The sequence below is a fragment of the Mus pahari genome, chromosome 1 (assembly GCF_900095145.1).
Source record: "Mus pahari chromosome 1, PAHARI_EIJ_v1.1, whole genome shotgun sequence".
NCBI classification, from domain to species: domain Eukaryota; kingdom Metazoa; phylum Chordata; class Mammalia; order Rodentia; family Muridae; genus Mus; species Mus pahari.
Window position 1 is genome coordinate 43,581,660 of NC_034590.1, and position 12,344 is coordinate 43,594,003.

Genomic DNA, 12,344 nt, shown 5'->3' on the forward strand with positions numbered 1-12,344 from the left:
AGACACAGAGACAGAGATGAGAGAGGGAGGGAGGGAGGAGGAAATGAGAGAGGGGGAGAGGGAAAAGTAGACACACACACACACAGAGACAGAGAATCAGAGACACACAGAGACAGACAGACAGACAGACAGACAGAGAAATGGGGGATAGAGTGGGGGAGGAAATGGGAGAGAGAGGGGAAGATGGAGAAGTAGGGAGAGGTAGGGGGGAGAGAGAGAGAAAGAGAGAACACAAAGATAAACAAGACCAACTCACACAGAAGCCTGCTCGGTTCCTGATGAGTGCCATGGGTCAATATTTCTCAGCCACACCGCACAGCATGTAGGAGAGATGAGGAATGAATTAATGACTTAGACAGGAGCAGATAATATTTTGGAGATATGCTATCATGTCACATCATGCAGCTCACTCTTCTCTCAGACACAGAGATTAGGGGGACCTTGGTTGGCAAAAGACTAAATGATGGGTAGCAGATTTTGGCTGCCTTCCTGATTTCTAGCATATCACTGCTCCATTGGTGCCCATTTTCTTCTTCTTCTTCCTCTTCTTTTTTTTTTTTTCCTTAGATTGTTGAAGTCTTTTTGCTACAGCAAGAACATATGTTTTCTCTTGAATGTGGCCTAAAAATTCATATGAAAGATAAGACAACTTGAGTCACGAGACTGACTGCAGTGTATATGCATAGACAAGTGGGTGATAGTCAGATAAAACAATAGCATTCCAGCCCATCTTAAATAGAAATGAAGAGTTGTACATGTGCATCAAAAAGATGGTGCATTCTGAGCAAAAAGCGGTCTGCTTACAAATCTTACTAAGAATAGCCATAATAGCCAACGGCCAGATTATGTACAAAGTGCTTTTTCCTCTGGCTCTGGAGTTCACAGATTCCACACAGTTCTCTTGAGAGTTAACCTATTCAGTGACTTCTGTCAATTTTCAAAAATACAACGTGGGAAAGATGTTTTTCCAGAAATACTTTAGAGATGAAAGTGCTCTCGGGTCTAATTGCTCATATTAGCCAGGGTTACTGGGGGACGCATGAAATGGGCAGACCGGTGAAGAGGTTTCTAGTTTCTCTTTCATCCCACCCAGACTCTTCTGCCTGCTCATGGTGCTTCCTCAATGCCTGTTTGCCCCTGCTGCTGACAGATGTGCTGACACCTCTTCTTCCTCCCCATCTCTGTCTCCCTTGCCCATCCATCATCAAAAATGAGAGGCCCCAGCTAGAAGCCTCTTCTTTTTTAACCTAAGCCCTACTGTTACCTTTGGCTCCTTAAATCTGTGTGAAGACAAAGATTCAAAACCTCAGGGGCTTCACTTCCTAACCAATTCCTCTCCAATAACTCCTACAACTATGTGACTCAGTCTTGATCCTGGCCATGTCCTTGTCCAAGCAAGCATTAGTCATATGCCCCCTAACCATCATTTGTCATCTAGTCTTGGCCTCCATTGGACCCCCTTAATTTTATGATGCTCTCTCTCTTCTTGTTTACATCTTCCTTGTTATCTTAAGTTGCTCATATTTCCTTGACCAGCTACCCTTCTCTGTACCATCTGGATTTTCCATTTCAAAAAATTAAAAACCATAAATTATAATAAATGAGTTCCTAATATTTAATATCTAATATTTAATATTTATTATCCCCTATCAATTATTCTGAGCCTTCTGCATTAGCCTTCTGTATTCAAGCCACCCATTTCTGGGCCTCCCTCTTACCGAGTGCATGAATCTACCTAGATCCTCACTCTTGTTTTGTCACATTGAAGGAGACATCTGTCTTCTGACAAAGTTTGTTCCTTTCCCACTCCCCATCTCAGTGTTCCGATGACATCTCAATCGCTTCAAGTCACCTCACATCTTATGTGGCCAAGATGTAACCACCCCACCTGACCTTTTCTTCTATATTGCTGCTCCAAGGGAACGACTCAGCCAGTAATTGGTTGGGCCTACTTTTGTTACATCCTTTTCCTTCGTACACATTCTGTGTACCAACCTCCTTCGCGATCACCTCTTCCATCTGCCTCTTCTATCCTTTGCCATCTCTAGTAATCCCTGTTACTCTAGTCTAATCTGGATGCCCTCTTTGATCTGAACTGATAAACTAGGTTCTCAATCAGCCAAGGACTCCTCCCACCGAACATGCAGAAGCTGTAGCCACACTAGGGTCCTTCGGTTCTCTCCTACAAGACGGTGTTCCAACCTCCACACAGCCCACTCTGGAATACTCTGTCCCATGCCTAGGATGCTCTTGGGAAATCTACTCACGTGGTGGCTAGTTAACACCTTCCTTCTGCAATGTCCCTTTAGCACCATCATACACACCCTCTCCTACAGACCAGTGCTTGCACTCTGCATATGGACATCAATTACTCTTTTCTGACATTCGCTACTAGATTATAAACCATGAGATTGAGATCTCAGACAATTTTCTGGTTTTGTTTTTGTTTTGTTCTGTTCCCCTCAGAATCTTCTACGGTAAGACACGGTAAGTATTTTTCCAATAAATGACTTCACAGCCCCTCCTAGAGGACGTTTAGAAGCACTTGAACCTCTCTGTAACATTCTGACCTCCCGTAGGAAAAGGGTTGGTGTCTCCTCCTTGTCCATGCCCTATGTTGATCCATGTTCCACAAGGCTCACTGTATACAATTTTGATCACCAGTCCTTAGAACCTCTTCTGGTTAGCCAGAAGGCTCTAATTCTGGCATGAAACAGCCTGGTTTCTTTACAAATCCAGTACCACAAGAGAGCAATTTGGTCCTTACTGACCTCAGGCCAAGTGAGCTAGGGTCATCTCAGGTGCTAAGAGACACAGGCTGCCTTAACAACAAGGGAAGACTGGATCAACAACTATCCAGAATCCAGCCCCCTGGACATAGGTTGTCACAAAACACATAAAGATGTGCATTCGTGGATTAACTAGGGGAGGCCCACTCGGATGACTCAAAAGATGGAAACTGCAGGTTGACTAATCTGTTGGCTCCGAAAGTCCTGGTCCTCAATCTGCTTAGGTCTTAGACTTGAACACTTGCCACAGACAACACTTAGTTTTCATATTAGTGACATATTCTCCTTCAATGGGCCAGCCGGAAAACAAAACAATAGGGGAAAGGACAATCTTGCAAACGTCAGGAAGTCATTAGTAAATCCCAGCTCGGAAATTCTAGGTTCCTACTGGACTTTCTAGATAACCAGCCTTGAAAGACCAGGCTAAAGAAACTCCTTTTATTGCAACGCTTGACTTAAAACTGCAGTCAAATCCATGGCAATTCAGATGGGGAGTCATGTGGAAGATGGTTTCATTTGGGACCCTGGAAGTAGCAGGAGTAGACCTAACCTGTTCTACTGAAGTTCGTGGGGTTTTGGGGTTTTTTTGTTGTTGTTGTTGTTGTTGTTGTTTTCCACTTTTTTTCTTCTCTTGTGGAAAAACGGGAGTAAAAACACCACTCCATTCTCAGAGTTGTGTTCGGAGGAAGTCATCCATGTGGAGCTCCCGGACAAAGACAGCTCTGAAATCACAAGGTCGCTCAGAATGTCACCTGCCCAGCACAGCCAGCACAGGCGGGCATCTCAGGGAAGGTCCGGGCAGGATGCGCTCGCTCGCCCTGGGCGCGTGTGGCCGCGCGCAGCGAACAATGGGCGGGGAGCGGGGGTTGCGCCGCCGGCGCCCGCTTTCCGGACTCTTGGCCGCACACATCCCGCCTTTGTTTCCCCGCCGGGCCGCGCGTGTCGCCGACGCGCCGTCCCACCAAGCATTTCCGGCCGTCCCCGCCCGCGCCCCAGGCCGTGAGGTCGCCTGGAGGAAATGGCGGGCGGCGGGGCGGCAGCCCGGACGGAGGGAGAGCCACCGCCCGCTGTGCTCTGGGGAGGCCTGTGAGCAGCGATAAGGATGGGGAGCCATTGTCTGCGAGCGGCCCTGCGGGCGAGGACCACAGGCATTACCGCCCACACTGATCTCCAACTTCTGCTTACCGGGGACCCCACCTAATCACTCCACCTGGCCCACACTGGACCAGTTCTGGTCACACCCAGCTGCCCATAATCAGGTCACCCTACACACCTGACGCCTGGTCTGGCCACCTCCACTCTGCCCGCTCTGCCACTCTGTATTCAGCCTGGCTCTGCCCACCTGGGACCTGGTCTGAATGCTCTCCAAAATCCAACCTATTTGAGTGCTAGAGGGGGGGAAAAAGCCATACATTTACTTGTACAGTCGCACTTCCCCCCTTCTCACCCCACTTCTGCCTACCTAATTGCTTCTCATCTAGCCCCCTCCCCTATGATTTGTCATATCTTTATGGGAATGTGCTTGTGACTGAGTTTCTGTCAGTCAGTTGTCCTGTGTGTCCGTGTGTTTGTGTCCAGTGGGTAGTCACAAATGCTGTTGTTCCTAGTTGCTATTGCGGAGTCATATTAAGAAATTAGCTTTTCTTAGCACTCTTCCCTGTCTGGCTCTTAAAATATGTTGTCCTTGGGATATGTTGTCCCCTGGACGTCCAACAGCTAGTAACTAGAGTAATTTGCCTAGGGGGAAAAATTCCTTGGACTCTTTTTGTCCAGGGTGGACAACTTTCTAGTCTATTGGAGCAAGGCTTCCTGTGGCCTCCTGGTTGAGCACTGGGTCATAAGCTAATAAAGCCGATAAACCCATTCATGTGACTTCTGACTAATGAAAATCATTTAAAAAGCGAAAATTAGGAAATAAGATTAATATAGACACAAAAGTTGGTGTGTTGACTACCTACGCATGGAAGGGAGGCAAGTCATTATAATTTTATTATTTACAAGATAATTAATTACAGGATATATTTCAAAAATAGAAATGCCACAAACGTTTTTATCCCTCTGTCTGTCTGTCTGTTTATTTATTTATTTATTTATTTATTCATTATTTTGAGACAGGGTCTCTCTGTGCAGCTCTAGCTGTCCTAGAACTCTGGCTACAAACTCAGAGAGACTCACAGTCTCTGCCTCCCACATGCTAGGATTAAAGGCGTGCAGCACTGCACCCAGCTTTCATGCAATTTGTGATTGGAAATGGCAGTGCTTTTAAAGTGGTAGAGTACGGTTTTGGTCCTTGATGGATGCCAGGCGGGAAGCAAGAGGCTATCATTCCTACCCCATCCTGCTCTAGGCAGCTCTGAACCAGAGCTGCGGGGATAGTTTGCCTTCCTACATCCATTTCTCACAACTCTGTCAGCGTCTCTGTCCCTGCTTTTCCATCAGCCCTAGGGAGGTGTTCATCAGTGGTCATTCAACCCTAAGAGTGTAGAGCAGAACGCCTTATCCCTTCAGAGAGCACTGATGTAAGCATGACTACGCATTGCATGGTAGCTTAAGTGAAGCTACCTGCCTGTCTTTGACTGTACATAATGTGTCAAATGAGCAACCCAGAACTACATCAAAGACTTGCTGGGGCCAAAAGAAAAGTATCCCAGTTGACAGCAATTCATCAAGTGGGAAAACCTTCCTAAATGATAGTTGTAGCCTTATTCACTGTCTTTGAGCTATTTGTCAACTCTGTAAATTGTAGGTAACCAATAGCAATTCTATAAAATCATTTCTCCACTCTTGGACAAGAAGGTTTTGACTGTTTCTGTTTCTTTTTTCTTTTTCTTTTTTTCTTTTCTTTTTCATCACAACAATGAAAAGCACTGTAGTGAAAAGGGAGGCCATGAGGAAGGGCAGGGAGATGCCTCTGTTTACTGTCAGCTAGAGGAGGCCTTTACATACAGGGAGCAGTATCTGAGACTCTCCACGAGGACAGTGATAGGCAGAAATTATTGTCTCTCAGAGTTGTTTTCAACTAACTAGTGAAGAACTCAAGAAAGAGTCCAAGAATCAGGGACAAACCCCATTTCTGCATTATGTCTCTTGCAAATTATTTAATCACCTCTCGTTCAAGTATTAACCAGGTCAGACTCTACTTCTATTCCAAGATCTGAGAGGATCACGTGTATTCCAGGTAGTATAACTGTAGCCCACTTCATCTTCTGTGTCTGTTTCTTTATCTATAAAATTAGACTCTTGGTAACTCCTTCTCAGTGTTGTTAAGGAATACATGAATTCCTGTGAACCTGTGGCTACTTCCCCTGCTCTCCAGGAACTGTTGATTGACTTGTGGTCTGTACTGTTTGTTATTTGAGGTTAAGATACAGGAAATGGCAATATGTATTAGACATTCAAACTGAGAGGTCACCATTAGTGGAAACAGGATGCAAATGCATGACTAAATATAACTCGATGGTCCTCTTGCCACTGTGTAAACTTGAATAAGTAAAGCTCTCTATGTCTCTACAGCATTCCAAAGAGATAGGGGTGCCTAAGAAAGTGAAGGGGGACTGCAGACAATGCATGTGAAGTTTATCTTGAAGAGGCAACAGCAGAGAGAATGCATTCAATAAAGCTCACCAGATAGAGTGACCAAAATCACTGCACTCTAATTCTGAATAAACTTCTTTAGTTTTCAGTGACAAGTTTTGTAGGCAAGCCAAAGGGAAAAGAAGTGTTCTTTTTTTTTTTTTTTAGACTTAAAAATGAACCAGAATTTCTCCTAAGATTTTTTTTTTTGTATGTGATAGACAATTACAGTCAATATGGCCAGTTTTTTTTTTTTCTAGGAAAAACTGATGTCTAACCCACTTCTCTCTGTTCTACCCGCCTCCCACCCAAGACCGCCTCCTCCCATCCCCCATCCTCACTCCTAATCCACAGACTACAAAAACCCATGCTTGAAGAAACTGAACATGAATAGCAAAAATGTAGACAACAGGCCTACCTACCAGTGAGTCACAGCTGAAACAAACTGTTACCAAAGGGTGGGGTGTCTCTCGGCGGGGGGTGGTCGGGGAGAGGGAAGGACACAAACAGCTCAGTTCTCTTTTTGAAAATCAGACAGACATACACAGAAATGCTAGTCATTCAGAGTAATAGAAGATAATGGTGTGGAGACAACAGGGATGCAAAAAGAGCCCTAGGACCCCTTCCTAGGAGTCCTGAGGTTAAGAAGCAGCAAGCGCCAGAAGGTAGCAGAAGCAGGGGAGCAGAGCTAGGAAAGCCAAGTCCGGGTGGAGCTGGTAGAACAACTGGCAGGGATTTTGGCTTTCTCCTCCTCCTCACACAGGGGCATCCCATCTCAGCCTGCAGCTGCCTAGGCTTCCAGACATTTCCTGGTCCTCTGCAATCTGAAGTTGGAGGTGGATTGCCTCCCTGACTGAGAGGCTCATGGTAGTGGAGACTCTTTTTATTTCTCTTCTAAAGGGAGACTTGCTTTTTCTCCCCTCTTTTCCCTTGAGCCCACACTCTGGCCATCATGACTTTAAATGAGCAACTGTGTGGTGTTTGCAGGTGTGTGTTAGGGGGAGGGGGCAGAGGCTGACAGTGGTTATCTTCCTCAGTAACTCCCCCTTCAGTTTTTGAGTTGAGGATCTTTCTGTGAAATTGGAGTGCACCAACTCTGATAGACTGGCCAATCAGAAAGCTCCAAGGCTCCTATTTCTGCCTCAGCCCGGGGGTTACAGGAGTGGGCTCCTAGGTCTGCCTTTTCTGTATGTGCTGTGGATCAAACTCGTGTCCTTACAGTTACACTGCAGTGGCTGTACTGATTGAACTGTATCCACAACCCCATTTCAAGTCTTCTAACATAAATATAGTTTCTTTGTAATAAATGCATGCATGCATGCCTACACGCGCGCGCACACACACACACACACACACACACAGAGAGAGAGAGAGAGAGAGAGAGAGAGAGAGAGAGAGAGAGAGAGAGAGGAGAGAGAGAGAGAGAGAGATGCATGCATGCCTGCACGCGCGCGTGCGCACGCGCAAATACACACACACACAAGCAATAATCACATACATGGTTTAGCAGAGATTTTCCTATTTAGTTGGATTATCAGCTTTCCTAAAAGAAAATCTGTATTCTTTAAGAATTGTTTATTAATTGAGTAAGGGTGTATGTGTGTGCAAGTGTGTACATGTGTGCACATGTGCACATGTATGTACTTGTGTATGCACATGTGTTTGCATATGTATACATGTATGTGCGTATATATGGAAGCTGGTTCTCTCTTTGCATTATAAGGGGGTCCAGTGTTGTAAGCAATTGTGGTGTACAGCCATGGTGGCAAGCACTTTTATTTGCTAAGGCATCTCACTAGACCAAAATTTCTTGATCATCCTTGATAACACATTTTCTGGATGAAAGTGGGACACAAACAGAGTGACCTAAACTTTCTGGAACAAAATATTTTCTCACAGAATAATTATTTAACGTGAGTTCGTACTGTCCCTGGAGGCTATCACAGCAAGGCTGTTCAGGGAAGTTTCCTGCTGTTCCTCTTGGTAGAAGAAGGATCAGAAATAAATCGTCTCCAGGGCTCTCATTGCTCCTCAGTGACTCAAAGGGGTCGACCTTTCAGCACGGAGACATTTTACCAGAAACCACGATTTTCATTAAAAAAAAAAAAAAGTACCAATTGAAAAATCCCAATATTATAAAGAGAAAACATCATTTCCAAATTTGCTAAGGATTCAAATTTGTTTGCTGTGAGCTGTTTGCTACAAAGGAGGGAAAAAAAAAAAAAGGAATAGATCAAAAAGCTTAAATGGGGAGGGAGAGGGAACTGAAAGTAAAATCTAAGATATTCAGGAATTGAGACCATATTTCCCTTTGACACTCAAGGCTACATGCAGCACATGGAAGCTGGACGAGTGAGGGTCATTTTCTTCAGTGGATATAAAGAATAATAGTCAAGTGACTTTCCTAACACACACACACACACACACACACACACACACACACACACACACACAAAATGAGCCCTGCTGCTGACTCTGTGTTATTGTTGAAAAGTCAGAGAGGAGGACGTGAGGGTGCCTGTGTGTACCAAGGAGTCAGAGGTGGCTCGTATTGAAATCAGCATGATCAGGGACATTTACTTGGTCTAAATACTCATTCGGAGTTTTTGCGTGGAGACATGAATCGAGAATGGCTGAAGCCCGTAGCTCTGTCAATTATTGTCGTTTGTTTTGTTATATTTGTCGGCAGAGTGTGGGCCGGATGCCATCAGAATTAAGTAGCCAGGTTCTAATCACACGTGATCACAAGGCTCCACCCAGTACCCATGATAGGCTCACTGGATCGTCTCTTTTGTCAGGTGATGTTTTTGGAATTTTCTTGGGTTTGCGTGGTGTAATCTGAAAAGGAAGGTACCTGATTAACACAGAAAGCATTAGATGTTTATATTAATGGAAAACTAACTCTCTCTCTCTCTCTCTCTCTCTCTCTCTCTCTCTCTCTCTCTCTCTCTCTCTCCTCTCCTCTCCTCTCCTCTCCTCTCCTCTCCCTCCCCTCTCCCTTTGGACACTGGTGAATCCGGCTGCTTGACAAATACAGAAGGAAGCTCTGTCTAGATGTTCTGTATAACTTTATCTATTCCCCTTTGAGTACTACCGTTCTTACCCAATGCTCTCTCTCCTGCCCAAAGTCATTACACCCTTCCCCTTCGCCTCGTCCCTCTGTAAATGTCAGACATAACTACATTTTTATTTGCAGAGACGCCACTGCCATGAATGAGTAAAAAATTTCTTCTCCCCCACCCCTCTCTCTTTACCCTCTGTGCATTCTACTAATATGATTTGTTGAACAAATTGTTCCATTAATCTGGGGCTGTTTGACAGAGTGAGAAAATAAGTGCCAAACTGAGAAGATTCACAAGAATCGGAAGTCGCAGCGCGTCTTTCTCAAGGTAAATAGTTATTATATCAGGGTGTCAGGCTGCGGAAATGGATGTGCTTTCATTCTCCGTTTGTAAATGTCACTTTTCTTCAGCCCATCAGGGTGACAAATGAGGTGTGGGTTACAGGAAGAGTTCATTCTTTGACAAAGTTCTTAACAGTCTATTTCAGCGGAGAGCACCCAGCCTTCTTCACTTGGATCATCAAAACCCTGTAGCACACTGCCAGAGGCTTCTGCTGTCTGCCCACACTGCTCCATCAAAGTCCCCAGAGAGCCAGCATTATAGGCCAACTAAAAGCCTAAAGCAACATTAAAAGTAAGCAGATAAGGGGATAACTTATAAGCCATTACAGAAATTTCCAAGGGAAATTCCACTTACAGGATATCCAGATATGATCCCAAGACATTTATGAAACATGATGCTTGAATCTTCTTTTACCTTTTTTTCACATATATGTAACACTGTTTTCTTGTGGCTTTTAAAATAGTAGTCAATTAATAAGCGTACAGACAAGCCAGAGAAACAAGTTGTTGTGAATGAATGAGTTCCTAAATGAAAGAATGTGCTGGGTATGACTAAATCCTTCTCCTGAGATACATTTCTTTGTTTTAAGCTATAAAATAAAATATTGGGAATTAAATTAAATAGATTATTTATATAGCTAAGGGTAGTCCATGACAATACATGGAAAATTTATAGGAAAAAAAAAGTCTTGATAGCTTCCATAATGTGCTGAGGTGATCAATATTGAAACATAGCATCTAATCTGTTGGTACTAATCTAGGAATCATAGTTTGAATTACTTTATGGACAGGGCAGCTCATCATTGCAAAGTCTTGTCAACTGATTTATCACATTAACACTTTTGTAAATCCAAAGATTCAACAACTCAATCATCACTTCCTGCCTCAGACGGTCCCACTGGCCTACACAGGCACCTTCCTAGTGTCTTTCAAAGTCAGGTCTTTATTCTTTCTGTGAAATGGGAATAATGTCAAATAACCTATACTACCCTCACAAGGCACTGGAGGAGACCAGATGAACTAACAAACTCATCTATTCTACAGGGTTATATGAAATGAATTGTATGTATTTACAGATATGCATTCTTCTGGGAGAGACAACTTATAGCTTCCCATAGGAGGTAAGGAACACTGGCAGGTAAAGAATCATCAAATTCCAGGTTAGTGGGCAAGTGCAGGACAAACACAAGTAACAAAAAGAGAAAAAGAATTAATTAATTAATTAATTAATTAATTAATTAAATGCAGCCATCTTCGAGTCCAAGAGAGGAAAAATTAAATTAAATAGATTATTTATATAGCTAACATCAGATTCAGAGACAATAAGCAGGTCTATAGGGTTGAGAGACTAATTTGCAAATGAGATGAAGAGGAAACCCTCAGCCAGTATTTCAGCTCCAGGGAGCAAACCTCTTCTGGTCATGTGTGAAAATTAGTTTGAAAAAAAAAATCATAAAGTGTATTCCTCTGTTTCTGTTGCACTAATAAAACCCTGATAAAAAGTAACTGGAGAAGGAAGGGGTTTGTATTCCATTTCCACACACTTCTAAATCACAGCCCATCGTTGAGGGATGCCGTGGTAGGAATTGAAGCAGAGAACGTGGAGGAATGTTGCTTACAGTTTTTTGTCCTAGCTCAAGTACAGCTTCCTTTCCTAGACCTTGCATGGTCATCAGCACTGCAGTGGAACCACTCACAGTGTGATAGGTCTTCCGATATCAATCAACCATCAAGAAGGCATCACACAGACATGGCTAGAGGTCAGTCCAAGGGAAGTTTTTGGTCAGTTGAGGTTTGCTCTTACCAAATGACTCTGGTTTGTGTTGAGTTGACAGATATTAACCAGCATACAGAGCTTTGATCAGGAAGGGCTGACCAGAAGGAGGACAGTCAGAGTCGCATTGGTGAAATGAGTTAGTGCTGTCACTGCCTGCCATCACACATTGGAGTACATGAGTGTCTGTGTGAGCACCAGAGGAAAAACCATTGCTAGATAGATAAACAATGGTACCCCCAACTTGTGACTTTTCTCCTCCTAATAGGGCTCATACAACCAGCCACCTTAGCTGTAGGTACTTTCAAGACTCATTTATCCTGAATTTTAAATAAGACAGAAAGCAGTAACATGAATCTTTAATAGAACCCCCCAAGTTAGAAGAGAGAGCTCTGATTCATTAGAAGCGTTCAAAGACAAGCTATGAACAGGCAACTTCTCAAACATGTGCAAAGCCAGAAAATTGGGCCTCCAGCCTACACTGGGAGTTTCTCAAATATCAAGAAATGAAAAAGACTCTGTAGAGGAGAAAGTGTTTGCACCAACACAGGGTTTCTGGCTGAATCTAAAAAGAACGACGAAGCAAACAAAACTAACTGAAGAAGTGCATACCAGACTCTTCATGTGACACGGGAATCACAGCAAAGCAATGAAAGCTCAAAGAAAAGGAAAGCTGAGAATTTGTGTGTTAAATATGATGGAGTGGATATAGGCGGAGACATAGGGTTGATAGTGGAGCTGTGATCTAAAGAGAGTAAGTGGGGCATGGTGGAGGAGTGCGGGTGGTAACTAAAGTTAATTATCA